The sequence below is a fragment of the Anopheles funestus genome, chromosome 2RL (assembly GCF_943734845.2).
Source record: "Anopheles funestus chromosome 2RL, idAnoFuneDA-416_04, whole genome shotgun sequence".
Classification (NCBI taxonomy): Eukaryota; Metazoa; Arthropoda; class Insecta; order Diptera; family Culicidae; genus Anopheles; species Anopheles funestus.
This window is the reverse complement of record NC_064598.1, coordinates 47197798-47210580: the sequence shown is the minus strand read 5'-3', so window position 1 is coordinate 47210580 and position 12783 is coordinate 47197798.

Here is a 12783-nt window from a genome sequence, read left to right as displayed (position 1 = left end):
CAGATTTTATTACTTGTTAAATAAGTATTGTCAGCCTCAAAAGGCTGAAGTGTGTACAATTTTCACAAAGCATTTCCTCTTTGTACTTTGCCTTATCTCGGGCATACTCTCGGTTGTGATAAAGGGTTTTGTAGCTATTGTTGTTGTGGGTTTGTTGATGCTTTGTGTGCATCAAAGCGTACAGTATTATAGTCGAATATTGGTACTGTTGGTCCATATTTGTATTATTGTTTGTTGGTGGTGCTGGTGAAGATGGTGGTGGAGTGTTCCAATTAAAGATGAGAATAACAACTGAGTCTTTACGACTCATCAACTTTTTACTGAGTCGATTCAGAACGAATGAGTCGTAATTAGGGAATATTAGGAGTTGAAACAAAAATGAGTTGAAACGAAACGTTTGATACACATGAGTTGAAACGGAATACATGTGTACTAACCAAATGAATATACTTGCGCTGCCTAACTATCAAACCTGTATAATCGAACAAGCGGGCTTGTTTGAAGGACATGAAACGGATACTTTTAGGATATGTATGTTCTTACTCAGAGGCGGATCATCCACTACGCAAACTAATCCGCCACGGGGGGCGCTTGTATAGTTCAATACGCATATTGTACAATATTGTAATACTTTACTTATTTTCTTTCTACATTCACCCCCTCCGTCATCGCAACCAGAGTTTTTAGGTTCCCCGAGGATCTGCTACTGCTCATGAGGCTATAGCTATTGCCTTTTTTTTGAGTAATTTAGCAACATTTATAAATTGTTGTATTTCAATGCAAATTTGTTGAAATAAATTTCCTTTCACTCTAACAATGCTTTATATTAAACAGGGAATAAAAAATAATAATATAGTAACTCTATAAATTTGCAATCTCCTAAAGCTATAAGAGCCTTAGCCTTTTTACGGTGAAATAGGAAAATTTAGAAATTTATGTATTGTAATGCGTAATTATTGAAATAAGTTTCTTTTCATTCAAATAATGTTTTAAATAAAAAAAAAGAAAAAAATATATAATAAAATAAATTCTATAAATTTTAAAATCTCATAAGACCTTAGCGTTTTTGGGAAATTTGGCAAAATTTATAAATTGATGTATTTAAATGTGAATTTGTTGAAATACGTTAATAATAAATAATTAATGATAATAAATAATTATGAATAATGAATAATTAATAATAGTAATTAATTAAATAATAATTGTTGAAATACGTTAATAATAAATAAAATTAAAACCTTTAAATAAACGAATAAAAATAATAACATAAAATTCAATAAATATGCCAATCTCCTGAGCACAGGAGGATCCCGTTTCATATCCTTGCCGATCAGACTAGTCCGATTGTTCGCTTATACAGATTTGATAGTTAGGCAGAGCGAGCAGTATATACAGTAGCAGTATATTTGTCTAGTTTTGGTATTATACACATGTATTCTGTTTCAACTCATGTGTATCAAACGTTTCATTTCAACTCATTTTTGTTTCAACTAATTCGCACAGTTTCGTTTTTTTGAACTCACGTATTTACTCTTTTTGCAACTCGCCTTACCACGGTTACATGCTTACACTCATGAGTGAGTAAGTGAAAACAGAGTCGCTAAAACTCCTCGTGGTGAGTGAACGAAACTCGTTCAATATAACGTTTCAACCCACTATCTCACCCTTACTCACTTTGCTAGTACTCACTAGTACCAATAGAGTCTTGTCACAATCTTGTCACTAGTTGGTCGGGAACTGTATGGAACTGTAACAGAACAAAAACAATTAGAATTCTTTAGACAACATAAAATTTCCGTTCTGCCTCCTTTTTGCGGCTTTGGTGTTATCCTCGAAGTCGATAGTTCCCTCAACGACTAGACTCGAAGGTAGTAACAAAAAAAAATACCTATATAGACGAATACAACACAACGGATAACAAAAGGTGGAGTAGGAAGGAGATAGGATAGGATTCAAAGAACAATAGTTTTGTCTCCACAAGCCTCATGTACTCCAGGTCCCTGCAAGTCAAAACATCTCGGATCGATATATCCGATGGTTCCGCTTATCAAGGAGGGTCCTGCGGCTTCAAATATTACGCAGGACCACAAAAGGTAATCCACATCATGGAACTCAATGTCCCAGCCAGAGACTTATGTCTGAGCCAGATTAATACGCTGTAGATGTGCATCCAGAGCGAAATTATTCGACATGACACTTGCGGATCGATCGAGAAATGGAATCGCTCGTGTTTAGATCTGCTAGAAAAATACTTTGGTTTGACAAGCGATCAGTTTCATCATACAAAATATAACAAGAGAGCATCCGACTAAGAGGCAACACAGCGTGTAACAGGCGGCGATCCTTCGTAGCGATCGCCGGGAACTGTCAAAGCGTATTTTGCATTTTATCTGTTGGATTCGACGGACCACATCCGTCATCCGCGTCAGTAGGAAGTGCACTTGTGACGCCATTCAGGAAGATTAGCGGGCAAAGGATGATCCCTTATGGTACTCCTGAAGGATCGTTGATACATTGGGAAGTGTGGTCCCATCTTCACATAACACGAGCGGTCGGTAAGGTAGGATCGCATTCAGTTCAGTATTTGACAGTATTACGTAAAAGTTGAATTATGGCTTACCTTTTTTAAGTTTTACTTTCATTTTGATTTTATAAACTAAATAGGATTAACAACAATCAATAACATGTTTAGTTTTATTCTTTATTCTTTCAAGTGTGATGTCAAAAAACTTAGAATTTCATGTAACATATTATAAAAAAATCCTTTCTCAATTCCTTGACATATCATGATTATTGATATTTATTGTTGCGAATAGTTCCGATAAACTTTAGCAAAGAACAAAAGCATCGAAAAGCCGAAATAAATAATTATGTCACGCTCGTTACTTTCCCATTTCCACACAATACGACCGCAATTTGCCCAAAAAGCCACCAGCCAAGCGAGAGGTAACCAAGCACCGAAATATTGGCCGAAGCGTTAAGGAATCGCCCGCCTGCTGGTAAAAACCCCCCTCGAAAAGACCACATACGCGGTGAGAAAATTCTTCCACACCCTCAATTCTGTTCTCCACCAGTTCTGAATCGATACTACGGGAAAATGGAGTAGCTACGGGTCGGGGTAGCAGAGAATGGAGGGAGTCGGGGGAAGGCGAGGTAGGACAAATTTATTGTTCTACGTGCATTGGGAAGTTTACCAGGCCGGAAAGGACAGCTGCTCAAACCGCGGCTTGCTGCCACCAAGTGGACATTGTGCCCATGGGAATGGTGCGGATGGAGCCGGAAACACGGGGTTCGATTCGAATATGGTTGCTACTGGCAGGTAGCGGTAGGGGAGACCCCAAGACTGGTCGTTTTTTGGCACCAAAAACCATTCCATGGTGGTAAGGTCGATCGGTATACAGGATGCCACGGAAATGTCACGGTGTGAGGGCGGGAAGCGCATGGAAAACATGAAAAGGGGCCGTAATAAAATTAAATTAAAATAAATTTACCGCCCATTAGCCATTTCCGTGTGCGGGCTTCCCAGTCAAGAAAGGAACGCTGTCGCTGCCGATCGTCGTGTTGGGTCGAATTGTTGCGGTATGGCGTCACGGTGGTAGAAAGTAAAATAAATGACAATTTAAAGACAGGCAGCTTTTGGCGGTGGATTGTCGGAAGATTTGTGGGTCGCCTCATGGACAGCAGGGAGGGCAGGACGGCTGACAAAGGACGTCGAGAGTGTGGCAGATGCCAGCGGGTACTTAACGATGGCTTGTGTGTGATGTTTGCACCGCATGGGTTGGTTGATATTAACGAGTGAATTCAATTATGCTGCTGGAGAAAGAAAGTATTTAGATGTATGATCGCATAATTCACATTTTTGATTAACTAATGGTTTGTTAAAAATATGTTCAATATATTGAAACTTTCACATTTCTCAAACATAAAATATCTTTAGTAGTATGCCAAAAAATCAAACATTTCTTATTTATAAATTGCAACTCCTTTTATCAGCTGTGTCTTGTTAATACTAGCAACGAGTTTATACATATAATTGACATCTTCTTTATCGGCTTTCCCATGTTGCCGAAACTTGCAACAGCACCGAACGACGAAAGCCAAAATTTGTTTGCAGCACCGAACACTGCACGTGACATTGAATCTAAATGATTCATTGACAGATTCTGGAAAGATTTTTCGGGTACGGGATACCAGGGGACGAACGGCACGCGTCCGGTTTTCAACACGTGCTCATCGGTGTTTTTCGGCAACCGTTGGTGGGAAAAGAAAGGAAGCCATCCATACAACTACTGACGACTGATGAATGCTTCATTATTGACGTGCACAAAGAGAAATGGGGAAAGAGAGAAACATAAACACTCACGCCTTCCCGTTTAGCAGCTACCATCAGGACTTGACTTTCGGGATCGAACTTCTCCCCTTTCATCCCTTCCAAATTATCTGGGAGAGGTTAGGGTGGGAAAATGGTACGTGATGGAGAGGGCACCCAACTGCCACAAGCGTAACATAAATTCATTAATAGCGATTTCGATCGGTTTCGATCGACCCGAGAGCACTACGGTTGGAGCGAGCGAGTGCCGAAAGTGTATGAACGGATGAACGGATCCATCAATTGCCTTCGATGATGGAGCGCCTTCAGGATGGGGATCCAGCAAATGGCAGGATCACGGTGGTCCGTTGTATGAGAAACTTGTCGACGCAATAACGACACGATTTGGTGGCGCATGGTTTGCTGCTCGCATGGAATAGGAGTCTGCTGGACGGGAAAATCAGAATCTCAGTGCATCGAAAAGCACTGTGGCAGGGTTGATAGGTGCACGTGCAGAATGGCATGGTACGGCACACCCACGGAAAAGTGTACACAGCAATAATTGATGATTTATTTACCGTCTCTCTATTGAATGTGTTGAAAAATGTCATAACGTTCAATCAATCATTTAAAATCTATATAAACACAAGGCACGCACGAAGCTTGTGTGGTGTGTGCACACAGAGGGAAAGTTCGGTGGAAACTTATGCCCTGCAACAGCATAGCGTCAGCATCAGTGCATGTGTTGTGGAACATGCAACGCGGCAATGGTATGGAACTGAGTTTGTATGCTAGTAGGTTAATGTTTTATGTTTTTCTCTTTCCTTTTAAAGCGAAATCTGTGCCAGAACTAAAAACATATCACAGTGAAAGTTCAAGTTGCGTGTCAAGCTGGTTTGAGTGGAAAATTTAATTATGAAAAATTTTTAAACAGCATCAACAGCAGATAATACGTTTTCTGCTTGCTTTCTCCTAAACATATATTCATAACAGAGTGGGAAGCAAAAGATAATAAACTAAATATACCCAGCTTGAGCTAAAGTAAGCTTAAGCTTGTAGATTGTCGAAAGAAAAACAATACATATTTAATATTAAATGAAAGTTATTACTTTTTCTACGTAAATGAAACCATTATTCTTCCTCTTGCTAATAACTCATCAGGCTATGTGCCAATCAGAACTATGCAAAAAACAGCAAAATGAAGGTAAAATATCATAGGGTATTATTTTTTCTTCAAGTTTAGTGCATCTTTATACAAAAAGATTTAAAAAAGGTGAAATTGGCTTTTTTCAAAAATCTGGACTAGTATATGAGGTTTTAATTAACGGGTGAACTAAATACACACAAGCGTTCAAGAGTATTACATTAACAACACCAACAAGCTTCTTCGTATTATGTGGTACTTCAATGTCAATAGGGCTTGCTGCCACTTCTGGGTTTCCTTCCTATTATTTATCCGTAGCAGGATCAGTCCTGCGTACCGACGGAGGATCTGGATGGGATTTAACATTCCTTATTGACATGCCCTTACAACATACATCAGCAAGACTTTCGATCCGTTCGACCAGGACAATGCTAACAAAAACAATAGTAAAAACCTTTTTTTAATATTCAAGAATAGGGTCATCAATTAGATATAAATTTCGAAGTATTACAACATACTTGCAGAGGTGTATCCTGTCCTGTTTACAGAAGGAGATTCTCGATCGTAGCTCTCTAACGAATAAATAATGTATTACATGTTCTTAACTCAACCTTGATAAATAAAGTTTAAATAAAGTGTACGAGGATTCATCGATTAAAAATATTACCATATCGTTATGGTTTGTTACAGTTTTGTTAAGTCAAGAAAAAAATATGTTGAGCAGACAATAAACGCATTCTGCTGTATCTTTATATTTCAAATAATTACTCATCCATATAGATTGTATTGTTGATAGGCCCTTTTGTAACAATTTCTGATGTGGAACTCTTCTTCCAGGGTTTCCAACGATATAAATGACACGCTGAATGAGATATTGATTCGTTCAGGTATAGTCATACGACTGTGAGCAAATAAGCAAATGGTACAGAAGATGTTTACTAATTCCAAATTAAATGAATTAGATAGAACATAAATAAACAAATTCTTATCTACAAATATCGGTAAAAGTTACCGAAAAGAGTGATTCCAAATTGCTCCAATCGTCTTAAAATACCTTCCTCGACGTGTATGAATGATGAGAGACCAGCACAAAACGAATGGTTTTCAACCGTTTGATTTGAAACTCACAATGTGCGAAGCAAAAAACGTTCAACACGGGACCGAAATGGACACCGGAAACGGTTTCCAATGACCGATCAGACCTATCCGTACAAACGCTTCCGGGTCCGTATCGAGTTCCAGACACTTCCGATTAAAACAAATTGCAAAACGGAACTGCCTAATAGGGTACTCGTTGCTTTTTTTACCCCACGTTTCAAGTGGAAACGTACCTTTTAGGAAAGGAACCACGCAATAAGTTTTTAAAGCTTGATGGATAAAGCAATCGGGACAAAATTCCTACAACTTTAAGCAAAAGCAAAACTTTTTCTTTCCCATTTTTTATGCTGGTATTTTACGCTAAACGAAGAATGCTCACGAAGAATGGCCACGAATGTTGTGTCTCATTTGCTTGTTTCGAAATTCATGCCACATATTTGGCTCTCGTTGGTGGTCTCAAGGGGAAGCCTGTTGCGGTTAGGCATGCCGCGTTTTCGATTTTATTTGGAGGAATTTCATTTGAGACACGACAAAGTGAAGGTGACGTTTTGATGATATCGATAAGTATAATAGATTAGAAAGAAAGCTATACACCAATATTGGATTGGATTAGATTGACAATTAGTTTTGATTGCATTCTACTTTCAATTATTCTTTAAAGAAGTTAGTACACCTTTTTCAAATTAAGTTACGTTAAGTTAAACTGTTTTCTTATCATTACACAAAAATAACAACTAATACTCGTAAAAAGAAAAAATACTCTCGTTACACCAGCATTATTTCATTTATTGAAAGTCATTTATCTCGAAACGAGTATAAAACATCGGGGAAAAAATTCATTTTGCACAATAAAATGAACAAACAAGTCCGTGCTAATTTTGCACTGTATCCCATTCCCACCGCAAGTACACCGTTCACGCAAATGAAGAACAACAAAATCTCGGATTATTTACAAATTACCATCGCTTCCGGTGGCTGTTTGTGAGGTTGCGGTAAAAAAACTTTTTAAGACATAATTTCCCTCACTCGGAAGATGGTTGGAGAGCTAAAAAAAAAAGCATAAGGAAGTCTAACAATTCCCAAAACAATTACGTTCCATCAAGACGCACTCCTGCAATCCCAATCCACCGGCTTTGCCCGCGGAACACCGGTGACGACTTTCCAGAAGACCATCTGCACTGAGGGATGAATGCGTAGGTAAACGAAACGAAAAAAAAATACTCACCTATACACTTGTAGGTAAACGCACACAAACCAGTTCTACCAGCATTGGTGACCCGTTTCCGCATGAACGATATTTGTCACAGATGAGCAGACCGAGGCAGACGAACTTTACCGCTACCGGGAAGATCGGTGAGAAAAGACGAGTAAAACTTTTCCAATCGCTCACCACACACCGTTGGTTGGATGGTGCGTTCGGTTTTCCTTTGCCCGGTGCTGCCATTCCTTCAACCCACAACCCCGCTCCAAAGGTACCCGCGTGACGATTCCGACAACTTCCGACCAATGTCAACCGTGTCCGAGAAGCAAAAGCAGCAATCGGTACGCAGCGCGAGCAATGGTTCAGATGGAAATATTCACCCCACACAAACACACCAACGCCACTTCGGTCCCGCTCAGTTTGGTCAATCCGAACGCGTGGGCCGAAAATTTACATAAAATTTATTGATCAATTATGTAAATTTTATGTGTATCACTTTTATTGATAACAGTCAACTTTGCAAGCCATCCGAAGGAACTGCCGCTGAGCTGGAGTGGAAAGAAACTCGCCGAGGACAACGGAATGTGCAAAAACATTCCACCACCGGCGTGTTTTCAATATAGAAAAAAGAGAACGAGTAAGATAAAGCGAGAAAGATGGAAAGGAGCAGCAAAAAAAAGCTCACTTCCGGTTTGCCGGCGTGGGCATAAAGCGGGCAATATACATCGGCACCGTAGCGATGTGGCAAACGCTATATGCACTACAAGCATAAGTTCGAGTAGCCATTTGGGGGTTCCGTTTCCGGGACAAAACGTTCCTCGCCACCTTTTTCTTTGGCGATTTCTTCGCCATTGTGTTCTCTGGTTCGCTTCGCGTTCCTATTTCTTGCCGCTTCCGGCAAACCGTTGCGGTCGTGGAACCATTTTTTCCCTCCTTTTCCCTCCACTGGTCGCGATGCCACGTAGATCGTTACGAAGCCCGTGGTCAGACCTGTTACCACGTTCACAGTCGAAAACGATCTCATACCAATGTTTGAGGTAAAGAAGAACAAAAAAGAAAAGCATTCCAGTTGCCGCATGCAACACGAGACATGCTACACTCGGTGCGGTGGATAGAAGTGAAAGTTTGGTCGTTTTGAATCAAGGAGAGAAGAGGGGAAGAGAGGTGACGAAGGGTGGTAACCCTCAAACAATGGGTGTATCTTGCGTGATTTTACTTATCTTATTTGTAATCGTTTTTGATACTTATTCAGACACGAAACATAATGCACATACTCCATGGGTGCTTGAATAAGTTATTTTATGAAATAAAGTCGCATTTATTGAAATTAAAACAAGCTAATAAATTTAACAACTGTTTGTTCACAATAAATTATTATTAAAAACATCTTTTATATGACCATCATACGTCTCACTGTGCGCCTCGCTGAGCTCGGTAAGACACATGGAAATATGCATAAAATGCGTGTGCAAATGTACATATTGCATATTGTGCCTTCGTACTTCGGGCATGCAGTGGCCGTGATGGAAGAGCAACGAGTAACAGTGATGGCACGACGCCGATAAAAAGACAACGCGATACAACGCGACAAACTTCACAAGCGACCAGGCGCCTCCATTCTAGCGACGCTTTTTGTATGACGAAAAAAAAAAACAACGTGTGAACGAAATGTGTGCTTGCGTGAGCGTTATGAGTCTGTACATGTGTATGCATCTGTGTGTGTGTGTGTTTGTGGTATTTGGAAACTCTGCTAGTTTGGTGCTGTTCGAAATCGTTATCATAATTTTATGGCTCTTTTTTAAATGTTTAATAGACAGCAGTTTCCGAAGCAAATTTCTGCTGCCATTTGGAAATTTGTTGCACCGACGCGCCGTGGTAAAAGCGGTTAGTCGATGGGGAAGGGCAGTTATGTGTGCCTTTGCCATTGTTACTTGTGTTTCAAATGAACAGATTTCGGTGGTGGGAATGTGTTTGGTGCAAATTCTGATTTATTCAGGGGCTGTGGACTTTATCCTTGGCAATTTGGAGTTACTTTTGCAAACTGTAAGCCGTTACAGTAAACTTACGGTGGTACCGTAGTGTTACAGTTTGTTTTGGAAAGGTTAAAGTCATTTAAAACTGTTTGGTTTTGGATCGTTCAACTGGGCGAGAATTAACCTTCTAATGAGATTTTGAAAAACAGATGGAAATCATGGCAATAATTTATAATTTAGAATTCATCAGGAAAGATGTACTTCTTAAATATAGCAATGTTAAAAAATTCAAAAATATTTTAAAATATTAAAAAATACTTTAATTAAAAATATATTTTTTCCAAACAGAATTTTTCTAAAATGTTTTTTTCAGTCTACACTAAAACTGTCCACCGAAATACAATGCTACATGGTGAATACTCATAATCCTCTTCGGAATATTCCCAGCCGAAAACTAAAGGCTTCGACTGTCTAGCCAGTAAGCTCTTTTAAGCAATCCATCCGCTTGTAAGTAGCCTCCCTTAAGATGGTGCGGATTGAATAGCTAGCGTTGTTTCGGAAGTCGACGTGCTATGTTTTGGGCACCCGTACGCACTCTGCTCTATTATCTTTCCGCGAGGTCGCTGCAACGCTAACATAAACTTCACAATGTAAGGATGTTTTGCCACATTCCCACAACCTAGCGTACCCACACCATCCACATACGAGGTCTTTCCGTGCACCCGTTTGCAACGAAGCGTGTGAGCACGGTAGGTAAAAAGACACCGCCACAATCCAGTGTGCATTTGCGAACCCACGAGAAACGGCAACTGGAAAGTGATGCGAGTTTCACCGAACGACGAACGGACCAGCGTGTGTGAGGGGTGACTCGTGGGACTGTTGCTGCAACCGGGCCTGTAAGCCGTATAAATTAATTACCTCAAATTACACTAAGCACTAAAACTCAAACATTACGTTAATTGCGTGTGTTTCGCTGGAATAATTTATAGGTCTTCCGTCAGGGCGACGCGTCACGCGTGCGCTTGTGCATGGGCGCGTCCTTGCTTCGAGTCGCGAAACTACGGCAACAACCGACGGGAATGAGCGGCCACAAAGGTTAAGTTGAATGGCTTCGAGTGATACGATGGATACGTGGGGCGATGCAAAATGGAATAGAGCAATGGTGCATGCTTTCAGGGAATGGGTTGTTGCTTCCACCGGTCGTTGTTGAGAGTGTTGATAGTGATAGAATTTACTTCCGGCTTTTGTGATCAACAATCCGGACGAAAACAAGCTTGGGGCAGTACATGCGATGCGGTCAAACTGTCATATAAACATTTATTGATAATGGTCTTTCTCGAATGAAGATGGATGAATGCAGTACTATGGCAATCTTAACAATAAATACCTGAAGTTTGAGGTTATCGTGGCATGACCTTTTCATATTCGAAATCCTTAGAGGTTTAAATATTGTTTTCTTTTTTTTTGTCAAAAAATTTTTATCAGCTTTCTTTTATAAAATATTTAAAACACTACAAATGTATTAATAGGAATGTATTTTTTTCAAAAAGAAACATTCACATTGAAGGGGACGTTGAAGGGTACAGGGATCGTTAAGCCAAGAAGAGAGAGAGAGAGAGATGTTCAAGTCGGTTTCCATAAGATTTTCTTTTGTTTCAGTAGCAAAACTACTGAATCGTTTTACAATTTTTTTTATATTTTGAAATGTTTGCAGTTTTGTCATGGATTTTCCAGGTGATTTTTTTTACAAGGCGTTGGATTATTGTATTGCTTCAGTATTGCTGTATTAAATAATGTATTTTGACTAAAACTGACGAATTGCTAGAGACAATCACACATTTCGTATCTTTACAATACTGAATTGAAAATTTTGAAAGACAGTCAATACTCTCTCCCGCTCTCTTTGTGGCCTAACAACAGCTTATGTCACGCCGGTCATTGCTGACATACTGGACTTATTTGTTTTTCTCACTTAGTTGGATAGGCAGTTCTTGATACGGGGGACGGCCCAGATGTGATTTGATTTCCCGCTTCTATCGGTGTGGAACCGGTATTGTTTATCAAATACACCACCAGACCGCCCCTTCATGCATAATACGCGACCGTGTGACACCTACACACTACCACACCTTCATTGTTAACTACTTTCTCTCTCATATTTTAGTAAATTTATTTACGAATTCTTGTTTTCGTAATTTATGTTTTCATTTTAGTTATAGATTTACCATTTAACTCCTTAAAATATGCTAAATATGAAACATAGAAAAATTATGTAAAAAACAAAAAAAAATTAAAAAAAGTGTTTAAATTTTATTCTACCAAAGCACAAAGATTTTTGCTCGAAACAGCCTCAACATCAATAGTAGCGTTACATGAAAGTATGCTAGCCTAAAATAAATGGAAGCCGAGGAACAACAGTTTTATGGTTCAAATGTAAACACAGTTTAAAAGCACACAGCTCACTATTAATTATATAGAAATAGCCTGCTCAGTGCCAGAGCATAGCATTATCCTTTCCTCTGCTCCCTTTCACTAGCGATTTGAGCTCATTTGCTCGTGTGTGCAACCGAAACTGCAACATCAAATATTTGCAGTGAAGCACACGCTATACCTACAATAGTAAGACGATAGCGACGGATTCGGTTTCGAGGATGTTAACATGCAGCTCAGGCACCGTATTGATCCGTGCGAATCAAAACTTGGCACCTTTCTGCTGGTCTGGGTGGCATGATGTATGCTGAAAATATGTGACAAATGCTTTTGACTGATTGAAAAGAAAGAACACCACTCGAATGTTTCACACCGTCATCGTCTTTCGTCATTCTCGCTCAACTTGTCGTACCATCCAGAGGAAAGATGGTACGTGCTTTGGTAGTTCATCCGTCCTTTCCAGTGTGGCAACACTTGCCCAGCAGGTGTTGGTGAGGTCGAAGTAGTTAAGAGTTTGACATATATTCTTAACATTCTTTTGCTCGCCCGCTTTTACCCGGTACCCGGTTGTACAGCGTTGTAACGAGTTGTGAAATTTGTGTCCTGAAGTCCAGTCCACGGTAGGTTT